Raw genomic sequence first — 15,542 nt, 5'->3', positions numbered from 1 at the left:
TTAAAATAGTGATACATATATTATATGGTAATACATATAAAAAAGTGATATATTTGAAACTAATAAGATATTTATTTAAGGAAGTAACATTTAAGGAATTAACAAATTTTTTTTTATCATTATATTTTTTTATTTAAGAAAAGATATCTAATTTTTCTCTCTTTTTTAGATTTAATTTAGATGTTTAATTTATGTTTCTCTTTTTTCGTTTTTAATTGTGAAAGATATGTTTTTTTGGTCTTTTTTCTCCTTTTTTCGTTTTTAATTTCGTCTTTAATTTTAGTTTGCTTTTTTTAGATTTAATTTTAATTATGTTTCAATTCTGCTTTTAGTCTTTTTTTAAGAAAATATTATTACTTTTATTTCCTACATTGACTACACCATTACCTTTCATTAATAGCATATGAATCAGTCAATAATTGAAATAAATAATTGTATCTACCTATGAATTAACATAATACTATATATATCACCCATTAATATCATATGAATCACTCAATAATTAAAATAAATAATACCATATGAATCACCATAATACGATATGTATGAATCACCCAATAATTGAAATAAATAATTGTATCTACCATATGAATCACCATAATATAATATGTATCACTCATTAATATCATATGTATCACCCGTTAAAATTATACAAAATGTATCTATCGTATGAATCACCACAATACCCATATAATAATATCGTATTTATCATTCATATGAATTACTATTAAAAGAATAAACATTTATGAATAACTAAATAAATTTATATATGTATCAATGAATTTTTTAAAAAAAAAATAGGAGAGATTTTAGGAGAGGAAAAGAAAAATTGCATGCATTAATGGACGAGAAAAAATCAGGAAGGAAGATGATTTAAACATTAATAGAAGAGAAAAAATCAGGAAGGAAGATGATTTAATTGTTGATAATTAGGGAGATATTTTAGGGAATGAAATCTTGAATGAGTTAATGGTGAAGTAAAAATGGGATGTGGAGTTTTCTTGATATGTATCAAGAGTAAAGTTGAAAAATAATATTTTATATAAATTTAAAAAACGTAAGAAATATTAGGTAATATGATTTTTAAGTATGAAATTTGTGTAATTTATCCGGAGAAAAACATAATATCACAAGATACTGTCATCATTATGAGATAATATTCCATAATGTATTAGATTTAAGGAAAACTTAGAGTGAGAGAAAGACCCTCTCTCTATCTAGAAAATTCCCTTAGAATACAGATAGTAGCAAAGTTAACCCTGCCATGACTGCTGAGGACGCACACCCTGCTACTCCATCGGAGCCACCAGACAAACAAGATTGCCACATGGCCATCGTCGATTCATGTCAGCTTTCCCACAAGGATGTAGTAAAGGATGCCCAACTCTAAGTCAGTTTCCTACTCGGATCCTTTTATTGAAGTTATTGAAAATACCTTAAGTCCCCAAAGTGCTGAAATTAGTCTAACGGAGGCGGATCAATTGAGGCTTTATGACCTTGGAAATTCTTTGTAATAGTGAAGGTGTTTGGGCAAAAATTCAACCACCAGTTTCTCCGAACCGAGCTAACGGAGCTATGAAAATTCCAGGAAACCATCACTCTAATTGATCTTGGGTTTGATTTTTATCCGGTTAAATTCGATAAGGAGGATAGCCAACAAAAAGCCCTGCACGAGGGTAATGGTTCATTGTCGGATCTTTCCTCTCAGTAAGAATTTGGGAACCAAATTTTATTCCCATCGAGGCCAAACTCCAGACTACGGTGATTTGGCTCAGTCTTCCTCAGCTTCCCACTGAATTTTATGATAAGATTATCCTAGAAAGGATAGGGACAAAGTAGGAAAATTAATCAAAGTTGACTTGTGCACTTCTTCAGCATTGAGAGGGAGATATGCAGGCATTTGTGTCCAGGTGCCTTTGAAAACACCACTGCGCAACGCAGTTACTATTGGAAAGCACAAACAAGAGATAGTCTTTGAAGGAGAGGGCATCCTTTGTAAACCATGTGGGAGATTGGGTCACCTTGCCTTGAGATGCCCACATGCAACCCCAAGTGCAGAAGCAACCCCTCCACAAGCCAGCGTAGCAAGTAACCAGTCCACCCAGTCACCGAATTCTGAGTGGAAAACGGTGAGTTTCAATAAAGGTAAGAAAAATAAATCACTCGGTCATTCCTAGTCACCAGATCGACCAACAATGCTCCTAAGCATAGCGTCAAAATAAAGAAATATGATGCCCAGACAGGTAAGTTTCTCGAATATGAAAAGTCTAGTCGTGGTATGCCGAGTTCACCTCAAGATCCGATTCAGAACTCCGACGACAGGGGCAAACTCCGGCGAAGACGGAGGCAAAACCGAATTGGGTCGAGCGGACCTCAATTATGAAAAAGAGGTTGATAGCACTTTCTCAACAGGCCCATAAAAAAGGCCTTTCCTTTAGGGTCCCCGGATTACCTCAGGCCCAATTACTGCAAAAGATTAAATAAAAAAGATTAAGTAAAAAAAATTACAGAAACTAGCATCCTTAAAACTATAATTATAATAAATAACAATACTTTTTAAAAATTACAGCTTATAGCAAAAGTATCAATATTTTACCCACTTCATAGTAATGGAAGAATATGTATTTTTCAGTTATGCATATATATTTATGAGTAATACATATATATTTGTATATGTATTTATATAGCAACATTTTACTTAAATACAAAATACAATTACTACTTTTCATAATTATGAAATTGTTGCTATAAAAGTTATAATTTAAGCTAAAGATTTTTCCACTGTAGTGTACTTTCCTTCAATCACCATATGTCTGCACCAAAAAACTGTCATTTCAACTTTTCTGAGATTAAAGAGGAAATAATTATTACTCCTCCCACCCAAGTGATATTGACTCCTAACAATAGGGGAAATAATGACCATCAGACGACTCCCACTTTGCCTAAATGCCTTGAAATTAATCTCCAAACCCACAAACTCAATGTCACCCAAAAAGTTAAGGATGTCTCACCCAACGACCAAAGAGATAATTAATCTCCTTTAAGAGGCACTTCCACCAACTCATCAGCCAACATGCTGGAGTTTGGGTTAGTGGGACAAGTAGTCCCCCCTCCCCCTCCTATCTCTAACCTATCTCTAAATAAAGGGGAAAAAAGTTACCCTGATCATTCAGAATCCTTTCTACCTGACTCAGCTGATTATGAAGGGACTGAACCAGGGTCTGGGTTGCTTAGGCAAGAATATATAAATGACCTGACCCCAGAAATTATATCAACAATAATGAACCAAGCAAGTTTGTCCCTCTCTTTCTTCCCTCTAAAAATCCTTGGGTTGCTGGAGACAGGACCCAAATTTGTGATGATCCAGGAGAAAGTTCCTCTATGTCCACAACCTCATACTCTTCTGGATTGACCAAAAATGAAAGAGAGATTAATCACCATGGAATCCCTAAAAAGAGAACAATAGAGAAATAGAAAGGATTTTGGCATCTCTCAAAATCCCGAGAACAAATGTAACAACATTAGAAAAAACACTAGTTTCAAGATTTGAGGATGTAGTAAGCAAAATGGAGATCATCCTCCTACCCATAGACCTCTTACAACTCAGTCTAGAGATCATTCTACCTTGCCAGAATAGTCAGCTCTGTTTTAGTACCAAAATAACTTTCTTATCCAAGAGAAGGAATTCATAGACCCCATCTCTACTGGACAAATAAAAAACTATGGGAGTGACCCCCCTAAACAATTCAATTGATGATGAATTGCATCATATGAAATGCTAGAGAGGCCAACAATGCAAAATTCAAAAGTGATGTAAAACGGAATACAAGATAAAAAGATTGAAAGGATAATCAAGAAATAGATGGAAGATAGAGAAGAAAAAAAGAAACAATCCCACAATTGAAGTAAACTAGATATGAACAAATATAGATTTGTGACTTTCTAATTTGAGCAAACAATTACATGATTAATTCAAGAAAAAAAAATTAAACTCATACATGAATAATCTTACCAAAGATATTCAAGAGAGATCCAATGTAGATACAAAAGGATAAATTCACAAACTCACCAAAGAGTGTTCAATCTAAAAAATATTGTCTAACCTAAAATATGCTCATGATATTCTATTTATACTTCTAGGGTAAGCTAAGATATGAAAAGACACAAATGTCTTTGATTAAATGTGCATCATACTATGACTAAAAAGGATCATAAAAATCATGTTAATCTTCTATTGTGTTGATTCGTGGCTTTCATACTCTCTTGAAACACACTAAGCTTGTGATGTCAAGTTGAAATCCATCCATGCAATTAGCACTTTTCGAACTTGCATCATTCTCCCCTTGTTGAAAAGAATTCAACCTCAAATTCAAACCTTGCCAATCATAGAGGGGAGTTAGTACCCAAGCCAAAAAATAATCATTCAAGTAAGTTATATACCACTCTCAAAAATACACACGTTTGTGATAAAGCCAAGAATAATGAATTTCCCTAAAAATCAACTTTTCATAGTATCAAGAACTTTACTCAAAAATATATCACAATCATTAAAAAGGTTAAAGAAACTAATAATTTTACACATTAAAACTTTCAAGTTAAAATTAATTTCTTCAACAACTTGGGCCAAATAGTTCATTAATTCACAATTTAATTGTACTCTTCTAACAACATGATTAAGAGAATTAATAATATTATCCACAAACTTTAAATACAAGTATGTATTTTCGGAATCAAACGCAAACATAAATTTCAAAACTTTCTTGTATTTCTTAATAACTCACAACATGAATCAAATAACATTAAAGAATTCTCACTAATCACAACAAAGTTGCTACTTTGAAGTTCAAAGGCATAGTAATTTACCTTCATGGCTTTAGAAAGTCAAAAATAAGCACTAGTCATTCAAACAAATCATTCTTGAATTTAGAAGGCAAAGATACCTCAAAATCTTTTTATAGCCCTAGAAGATGCTCCCAAGTATCTTACCTCATTGTAGATCCTCTCTTGATGGTGTTTCATAAATAGATCAACAAGGTTAGTAAACTCATCAAAATAAGAATTGTCATATTTATGCCCATAGATATTTTACAATGCTTCAAATAGATAATGTTTACATTTTCTTCTAGAAGCATTTAAAAATTCAGCCCAAATTATATCCTCAAAGGCAAGATTAGAGTAAGTAGATAAATTGACATAAAAGCTAGCATCTATCAATTTACTCCTCCAATCACTTGGCCTCTTCCATTCTTTTTCTTCAACTTTAGAGGACTTTTCAAAACAAGAAGTACTTTCAACAAACAATTTGGGAGTTAACTTGCTAACATCCAAACAATTAGCAACCTCAAGCAAGTTACAAGAATTATTTTCACAAGTCGTGTACTTTTTAAATTTTGGATCGTCATTTTCATCAAGTGCATATGAGTCAGTAAGGAATGGATCATTCAATTGAAAATCACCAAAAAGAGGATTGTCAAAAATTTTAAAATTTTGACATTCTTTAAGCTTAAAAATACCATCATCACACTTCTCATGCTCCATTTCAAGAGTACTACCACCAAAAATATTCATGTCCTTACGAGATAATGAATTGTTACAATACAATTCACTTGCAAATAGACAATCATCATCAATCACATTTTTAGTGTTCCGAGTAGCTAAAGAAGGAATATATTCATCTTCATCACAAGAATTTAAGGAAACATCATGTTTTTTCATATTTGACATAACACTATCTTGAAACATTTTAAGCTCACAATTAATAACGATTTTAGCTTCATATTCATATTCAACTAGTGCATGACCATCATCCATTTGTCTATAGTCACAAAGTAAAGAATCATGAACCTCACCAAAAGATGGTCCAACATTCACACCCAAATCACTATCAAGTTCATTTGAAGTAACTAAAGAGTTGGGATTAGTCTTCTTACCTTGATGAACACTTAAAGATCCTTCTTTACCTTAATTTTCTAAACTTATGCTCACTTGAAGTAGTCTCAACTTGACTTGCTTCTTTCAATTCTTGAACTTTTTATCATGTTGAGTCATCCTTTTTGTGTTCTTCTTCAAGAAGATCTACAAAAGAAGTGGAAACACTAGAAGAACAAGAATTCAAAGGGTTAAGAGTTAGAATAAGAAAATCTCTCACTCTCACTCTCTTGTTTTTCTATTATCGTATTTTGTTTTCTCTCACTTGCTTCACTCTTCTTTTTTTATGCTTGTGATAATTCATTTTCATTTTTCAACTCTCTTTTCTTTTGTGCTTGTAGCCACTCTCTCACTTCATTCCAAATATTTTTTTTCCTCTTTTGAATTATCACTATTCACTCCCTCACTTCTCTTTTTTTTCTCGCTCACTCATTTCATTAGGAGTGTAATAAGCTCTAAGGATCCCTTTTGGATCATTGGGATGACTCTTCATGTTAATTTTTAACTTAGTATTACAAGAAGCTCCAAAGACTCTACTTGAATTATTAGAATGATTTTGTACATCAAATTTCAAGTTAGTAATCTTCACTTTCACTTTCTTGACTTCCTCATTTGTTATTGAAGATTCCTTAATGGTCATAGAAGTTAAGACATGTTTTTGTTATATTGAATCTACAACAACAAAAATTTTCAACTCTCTATCAAACAAAAATTTATCACGGTTGAACCAAGAAGCTCCTAAACATACCAAACAAGTAGACAAATGGTAGACAATGCACCAAATTCCTCTTGATAGCTTCCATGGTAAACAATAATTTTCACCTCTTTGTCAACCAATCTTCCACCAAATTTATAGGGTAAACATTTTGTATGACAAGGTATATCCAACCACTCAATCAAAGAAGGATCGATGAAGTTGATATAACACAATTTTCTTACACCTAAGGTGGAATCAGATGTGCAACCACTCTCATATCCCTCCACAATGACTTCAAATTTAGTCAAACTTTTATTAAGCTCATGCTCTCCTTTTCTTCTAGAAGCACCACTATAACCATAAAAAACATCACAATAACTCTTACTAGAAGTAGAATTATAAGATGAAATTCTCCTTTCGCCATTGACATCCAAACCTTCATTGTAACTCCTTGAACCTATATAAGATATAATTAGGACAAGAAAAGTGGTTAGCAAAATAATGGACCTCACAAGTACCCCCTCACGTGTATAACTCAAATGATCACTCAATTTTCTTTTCTCTTATGTATACACTCAAAGATCGTAGGCTTTTAGCATCACACTCAAATGACATCACCACTCAAGCCTTTTACCACTCAAGGGTATTCCTTAGTCTATTCACGGTTTTACAATCTCAAATAATCTCAAATTAAACTTTCAAGTAGTGGTTCGGAGTAGAGTTTATGTCAATAACAAAGAAGGACAAAACACACAAACGGACAAGGAATGAATTAAACACACAATTAAACTAAAAAGAGAAAAGTACGAAAGAAATTGACACGAAATGAAATACAAACACAAAAATAACTAGATGACACAAGTAGAACTAATACTCAATGTAATCTAGCTAAAGAAATTTACATATAATATGATTTACCCATAAATCAAACAGCTCAAATTTTAGAGTTTGGGAAAAGGATCACCCAAAACAAACTCAAAACGCCATACTCATCAAATCTATCAACACCTCAAATCAAGTTTACCCAATCAATATGTGATATTTTTAAGCATCACCCAATAGTTTTTGAAGTAAGGAATCAACTCAAACTTCAAAATTTTACTAAAATTCGTACAAGAAAAAATGCTCAATTTTTTAACTCAAAATTGACCCCAAATTCATCCTTAGATCCCAAAATTGGAACCTAATATAGTTTACCCATGATGGAAACAAAAATTCACACAAAATAGCTCCAAAACTCAAAGTTTTACACTTTAAATGGTGCAGATTTTTTGATGCAAAAATGGGAGAATATGGGAAAAATCAACTCCAAATCACCTTCAAATGCTCTCGAATTTGGCATTCAAGTATTTTGAACTATTTTCAACAAAATCCAATAATAAAAACTTGAAAATTTTACCAATTTTTTTGAATCTAATTTTTTATTTTTTTTGAGATTTTCAAAAGATGCAAGCCAGGGATTAAGAATTGTAGGAATAATTTCTTAGCCTTGATCTGATATTAATTGATATAAAATGGGATACAAGATAAAGAGATTGAAAGAATAATCAAGAAATAGATGGAAGATAGAGAAGAAAGAAAGAAACAATCCCACAATTGAAGTAAATTAGAGATGAGCAAATGTAGATTTGTGACTGTCTAATTTTTTGCTCATCTCTAATTTGAACAAACAACTACATGATTAATTCAAAGAAAAAAAATTAAACTCATACATGAATAATCTTACCAAAGATATTCAAGAGAGATCTACTGTAGAGACAAAGGGATAAACCCACAAACTCACCAAAAAATTTTCAATCTAAAAAATATTATCTAACCTAAAATATGCTCATCATATTCTATTTGAACTTCTATGGTAAGCTAAGATATGAAAATACATAAATGCCCTTAATTAAATCTGCATCATACTATGACTAAAAAAGATTCTAAAATATCATGTTAATCTTCTATTGTGTTGATTCTTGGTTTTCATACTCTCTTGAAACACTCCAAGCTTTTGATAACAAGTTGAAATCCATCCATAAAATTAACACTTTTTGAACTTGCATAAAAAAGGCATTACATGTCTATGGTGGACGTTTACAAACCTACAATTCTGGCTCTCCTTGAAATAAGAATGTCTTACCACAGGGGAATAACTAAAACCTTAGGCTTCTCCTATAAGATTTAGTACCCTGCTAGTGGAAACTCAGGTGGCTTAGTGCTTATATGGAAGGATGACAACATCAACATTACTGACATAAGTGTCTCTCCCCAAGCCATTCATACCTCTGTCCAGTTACTTAACCCCCTCTCATTATAGTTTATTACCATTGTCTATGTTAGCACTCAGTTAGAGTTTAGAAAAGACCTTTTGAACCAGATCACTACTTTTGCTAACACTATTAACTAGTCCATCAACAACTCTTCGATTATAGGTGAGGACTTTAATGTAATCCTTAGGGGTTCTGAAAAATTTAGTAGGAATAGTATTAATAACTCTAGGGCCAAACTTTTATGGAATTGTATCAACTCTAGTGGCCTCATTGACCTTGGTTTTAAAAGGCAGTAAGTATACTTAGACTAATAAAGGTATAGGAATATGCAGTCCTTTATTTTAGAAAGGCTAGACAGGTGTTTGGCTAATGAAACTTGGATAAGTACCTTCCCCGATGCCTCTATTTTTCACTTGGACAGAGCCCACTATGACCACTACCTCTTTCTTCTCCAGCTCATCAAAGAACAACCCCTACCTCCAAGCCCTTCAGATTGAAGACCATGTGGTGCTCCACCCCACCTTTCTATCCATGGTCAGGAACCCTTTGGAGATACACCATCACATCTCTGAAGCTATATCTTAATTTACAACCCACATAACAATCTAGAATAAAGAGACCTTTTGAAACATTTTTTGAAAGAAGAAAAGGTTGCTGGACAAAATAACTAGTATTTAGGGATCTCCTAGTTACCCCCAAAACTACTTTCTCCAAAGCCTAGAAAGCTTCTTGAACCAAGAATTTAATGAGATTCTGGAATTTTGAAAACTCAAATACAGGATAAATTAGCGTACTGAGGGAGATGCTAATACAAATTTTTCCATGCTTCCACTTTGAATAGTAGGATAAGAAATAGAATCAACTCTCTCAAATCTGATTCTGGAGATTGGATTTTCTCCAAAGAAGCTATCTAGAACTCAATCCTTGATTTTTACAATTCTTTTTATAAAACTAACCACCTTCACTCCCCCCTTAACCTATAAACTAATCCCTTATCCCAAGGTTCTATTCTGACCGAGGACCATTCAAGCCTAGTTTTCATTTCCAAATTAGGAGATTAAGAGAGTTGTGTTCTCCTTCAAGCCTAAAAAAGCCCTGAGCCTAGATGGAATCTATCTCTTCTTGTTTCAGAGGTACTTGGGCATTGTGGGCAATTATTCTTAAATTCTGAAGAAAACCTTCCCTACCTGCACTATAGAGGAAAAGGTCAATCAAACCTATTTGTGTCTCATTCCCAAGTATAGAAATATTGCCACCTTAAAGAATTTTAAACCCATTGGGTTGTGAAATTCTCAATATAAACTTATCACTAAGATTATTTCCAATAGAATTAGACCCCTATTAAGTAGGATTATTAGCCCTAGCCAGGCCAGTTTCTTGTAAAAAAAGGTGAACCTATGATAATGCTATAGTGGTCTAGGAATTCATCACCTACTTCTCTAAATTAAAAGGAAAGAAATCCAATATGATCCTTAAGATAGATTTAGAGAAGGCTTCTGATAGGATTGAATGGTCCTTCATTAAGCAAGCCTTCACCTTTTTCAATTTTCCTTCTAACCTTATTTAGCTCATTATGTATTGCATCTCTAGCTTTTTAATCTCAGTTCTGGTGAATGAGAACAAAACTCCCTTCTTTAAGCCAACTAGGGGTATACGATAGGGGAACACTATGTTCCTCTATATCTTTATACTCTACATGAAACTATTATCTAGAAATATTTAGTATTAAGTAGACATTCTAAACTGGACCCCTATATCCATCAGCAGAGGTGGTACTAAAGTGTCTCACTTATTTTTTATTTATGACCTTACTCTATTTTCTAGAGTTGATTCTAAAAACTGCAAAACTATAATGAACATTGTCGACAGTTTTAGCAACCACTCTGCCAGAAAATCAATACCCTCAAATCCAAAGTTATTTTCTCTAGAAACTGATCTGAAGTGGACAGGAATGCAATGCAAAGTGCCTTACAATTCAAGCCAAAACAACTAATACTTGGGTTTTTCTATCTTCTTCAAGAATTAAGTTAACAGTGACTTTCTAGACAACCTCAAATCTAAGATCGTTGGTTGGAAAATCAATTTCCTTAACATGGCTAGGAGAACTACCATAGCCAAAGATTCTCTTAGTAACATACCAAACCATGTAATATAGTATATTTCCCTTCCTGCCAATATTTTTATGCTTATTGACAGAATCTAAAGAAACTTTATCTAGGGATCAAATTTCGATAAAAAAAGATGCACCTTGTCAACTAAGCTTATGCTGAAGTTTCTGAGTATGTTTTTCTCTACAGCAATACTCATAGAACTAGAATTAGATCTACCATAGTTATCAAATGGAACCTTTCCTAAAGAGGGCTCTATAAGCTGAATATAAATGGGGCATGACTAGGAAATCCTAGGCAGAGGAAGAGGGAGAGGTATTAGAGGGATTACTATGAATGCCAATGGGGAGTGGGTTTTGGGCTTCCACAACAGCTTTCAGCTAGTAACCAACAACCAGATGGAGCTTTTAGCCCTTAATGAAGGTCTTAAGCTTGTAGAGTCTAATAGCTTCATTCCTATTAAAATTAATACTGATTCCACAGAGGTTATTAATATGCTTGTAAATGGGAATCTTCACTATAATGCAGTGATTGATGAATGGATGTTAAGGCTAAGGAGATTGGGAGTACTAGTAGTGCAAACACTGCTATAGAGAACAAAATCAAGTAATAAATGCAATGACAAAAAACGAGCAGAAGCTGCAAATTTTGAAGGAACAAAACTTTTTGTAGTTTCTTCTGTGTTTGTTTGGAAAATAGTCTAACTAGACATGCTAGAAACTATTTTTAAAAGACATATTAATCTCTGTAATGAATCCCAACTCCAGTTGGGACACTCTTATTTTGTGTTTAACCCAGGATAAGTAGTCTGAGCTGTAAAAACTTATTATTATTATTATTATTATTATTATTAGCAATATATACTCCCAGTTAACCAAAAAAATCCATAATGTGAAAACAAATATTAAAAAAGCATTAAGTCTTTTTTTTTTGTAAACATTCAGAGTTTATATTATAAATAACACATCTATATGAATATATGTTGTGGCAGCGCCACTGTACAAACACTGGCAGTAACAGTAATTGCCCCTCAGAAACTAGTATTTACATCATGGTAACTAGTAGTATTAGTATTATACAATATCTCATCAGTAGTAGAAACTCTAGCTATTCGATGTGATAATTCTCCATTTTTGTCAGCCCATAAAATATCTAGCGTGGACGCTGTAGGATCACACAACAATGTAGTACTAGTAGTATTAGATATATTTATTTTAGCCAGTGCATCTGCCATCTTATTTTGCTACCTATAAATGTGCCTCAGTAGTGGATCATGTAGTCTATGCATTAGGAACCTGTAATCAGAGCACAAACTTGAATTATCCTCAGGTGAGGTTTTAAGGAGAGATAGAATCTAATAGCGATCCATATTTATTTTTAAATTTGTATAGTGATATTAACTAGCAATTTTCAATCCTATATGTAATGCATGAAGCTCCGCCTCAAAAGGGTTAAGCACAAAGACCGTACTTATATACCTAACATCCAATCACCTGTGGAATTCCTAAATATGACTGTTGTTGTAGATGGAAACTTTGTTGCAACATCAAAAGTGGCATTTGTGTTAAGCATGACAAATTTAGAAGAGGGAGACTGCCATTTAACGTACATTGTTATAATTTGTGAAGTAGGTTTGGATTTTTCACTCAAAAGTCAAAATTCCATTACAAACGCTCTAATAGCTGTAATGGAGAACTGGAATACTATATTATCAAACACACATCTATTTCAAGCTAGCCAAAGAATCCATAAACTATACCTAGTAAAAATTTATTAGAGATCGAAAAAGGGCTTATCTGCACAGTTTTGATGTTAAAAAAGTGTTGCAACTAGCCAAAGTAGAGATTAGGGGTCGTAACTAAATCCTAAATTTGGCACGGGATGCCCAGATGCTCCCAAATTGGTTCAACAGCTTTACATGTTAGGAAAATATGATCACTGGTTCCTTCAGTGGAGAAATTACAACTTTACAAAAAGGTGAAGGTATGCAGTGGATATAGTAAAGGTAAGATGCCATGGGAATTCTATTATGATTTAGAAGCCAGACAAAATAGCAAATTTTTGGTGGCAGATGAAGCTTCCAAATCCAATTGAAAGAGTGCATATCAGTGGCATTTGCTAACCCACTGTCCAAGCAAATGGCTTAACAGCAATAACTGACAGTGAAGGAGTTTAAATCTATTAAACCCCATTTAATTCTATCCACCAGGTTTGTATTATGTAAATGAAAATGGATAGAATCAATTCTAGTCAGAATATTGCTAGGGAGAACAAAAGAAAGGTTCGACAGATCCCAGGAATTCTCTAATCTGAATATAGAAAGTTTAGCTTGACTTTCTTGATCCCGGAGCGGGCCTTAGATCAAACTCTATATCGGAGTATTCAGTGCAAACCATGATTCATTAAAAAAACCAATGTGATTGGCATTACCCGAGTACCATTGTAACCCCAATTGGCATGGGCTCCAACCTAGCTTCAGAGCTTTCCAACACCGAGAAGTATCTCCTCGGTGACCTAAATATTTAGGTCGTAAGATACGTGCCCAGAGAGAACTGGAATGAAAGGCACACCATGAAAAAGAGGCCAAAAGTGCTAAATTTTTTGTCTCAAGTCGTTGGATACCCAAGCCTCCTGGTCTTTAGGTTTTGTAACATCATCTTATTTTGGAAAATGAACCCTTCTATGATTTGACGTAATCCCTCAAAAGAAGTTTTGTTGGTAAGTTTCCATCTTATTAATGGCATAAGCAGGAAGTTTTATAAGGTACATTACATGATGGGAGAGATAATTCAGGGTAGCCTTGATTAAAGTCGTTCTCCTAGCACTTGTCAGGAAAGAAATCTTCCATCTAGCCAATCGATTTTTAAAATTATCTAATAGAATTAAAAATCCTGACTAGTTGGTCTACCAGTAAACAAAGGATATTTCAAATACTTTCCAAATCTACAACCATCATGGATTTTAAAGTGGAAATAGCCATCTCCTTTTGACCCAGCAGGGCATTTTAGAGAAAAACAACTTAGACTTAGCAAAATTAACCCTTTGACCAGAGATTGTGCCAAACTGGTGAAAGATGGTTGCTATAGAATTGTAGGAGCTGGTATCCACGACATCACAAAGTATAATATCATCGACAAAGAATAAGTGTGACAAAGAAGACGCTCTAAGTACAATTTTTATAGGATTCCAAAGGCAATGATCAACTGCCAAATCAATACATCTGGAGAGACGTTCCATGCAGAGGATAAAGATATAAGGGAAAGGAGATTCCCCTTGAAGGACAGAAGAATGTCGATAGGATGGAGATTAAAGAAGTGGTGATAGAGGACATAATTAGAGATACCACCTTATCAGGAAAATAAAACTATATAAGGGTATCATGGATGAAGGACCGTTCCAATCTATCAAAAGCCTTTTCTAGGTCAATCTTGGCCACCATATAAGATTTTCTACCCTTTATTTTGCTGCAGAAATATGAAATTTCTTACACTAGAATCACATTATCAGCAGGTCTGCGGTTCGTCAAAAAACTAGACTAAGAAGGCCCAATGAGATCCTGAAGAACTGGTTTAATGCGATTCACTAAAATTATAAAGACAATCTTGTAGGTAGTATTAGTCAGACTAATGGGCCTATATTGGATGATTGATGTAGGACTTGGCATTTTGGCATTAGGAAGATGTAGGTTTCATTGATAACTTCTATAATCCTCCAATTGCTAAAGATATTAATACAGAAATCAATAATTGAATTACTCAGAAAGTTCCAACATTTTTGAAAAAGAAAGAATGAATACCATCAGGGCCTGGAGCTTTATAGGGCTTAAAGGAGAAAACCACAAAAAGAATTTCCTGGCGAGCAACAGGTTATTGGAGGAGTTTTGCCTGACAAGGGGAGATTACAGCACGATTAACTTAACTATTCGAAACACTAAGGTTCAATTTGTATAAGCTATCATAAAAGGATATCACATGCTCTTGATTTTTTTTGCCAGATATTCAATTACCCACAGAGTCTCTAAGAGATAAAATTTTATTTTTTATGTCTTCTGTGAATAGTAGACATGAGAAAAAAATTTATATTTGTATCCCCTTTATTTAGCTAATATATGAGAGACTGTCTTTAGAATTCATGCTCGGGTTTAAGCAATGAATTAAATTCTCGAGTGAGGGAAAGTGTAACGCTCTGAGAGTATACCTTGGGTGTCACACGGTGCTTACAATTCCTAGGGACCATAGGCTAACCCATGAGCTGGTACCTGCTGTGAGCACTGAATATCATAATCATAAATACGGAAGGATAACTAATATGCCATAAGGTTTTAATAACTGAAACAAGTACTGAATTATGAATCTGAAGAAATAACGTTCCGAGTCTGAATAAATACTAAAATCTGAGATAAATTGAATATCTAACTGACATGTCAACTAAAGTCTGAATATTGAATAACTGACTGTAGTGTCTGAAAAGCCTCTAAACTGACTAACTGAAAGTTGATGGAACAGGCCTCAACTAACTCCACTAACTACTGAAATAAAGACACAAAGTAAAATA

General features: G+C 33.6%; 1 long non-coding RNA gene across 1 annotated transcript; it reads right to left on the bottom strand.

The window, feature by feature from the left end:
- Positions 1-1,122: 1,122 nt before the first annotated feature.
- Positions 1,123-3,566, bottom strand: LOC107858826. The gene is made up of 2 exons (XR_001671246.2): positions 3,161-3,566; positions 1,123-2,466 (listed from the first exon to the last, which is right to left on the bottom strand). It is a non-coding gene; the product is annotated as an uncharacterized LOC107858826 (long non-coding RNA).
- Positions 3,567-15,542: the final 11,976 nt, after the last annotated feature.

Source organism: Capsicum annuum, chromosome 2 (assembly GCF_002878395.1).
Source record: "Capsicum annuum cultivar UCD-10X-F1 chromosome 2, UCD10Xv1.1, whole genome shotgun sequence".
NCBI lineage: Eukaryota > Viridiplantae > Streptophyta > Magnoliopsida > Solanales > Solanaceae > Capsicum > Capsicum annuum.
Note: the sequence above shows the minus strand (reverse complement) of the source record. Positions and strands in the feature narration are given on the sequence as shown.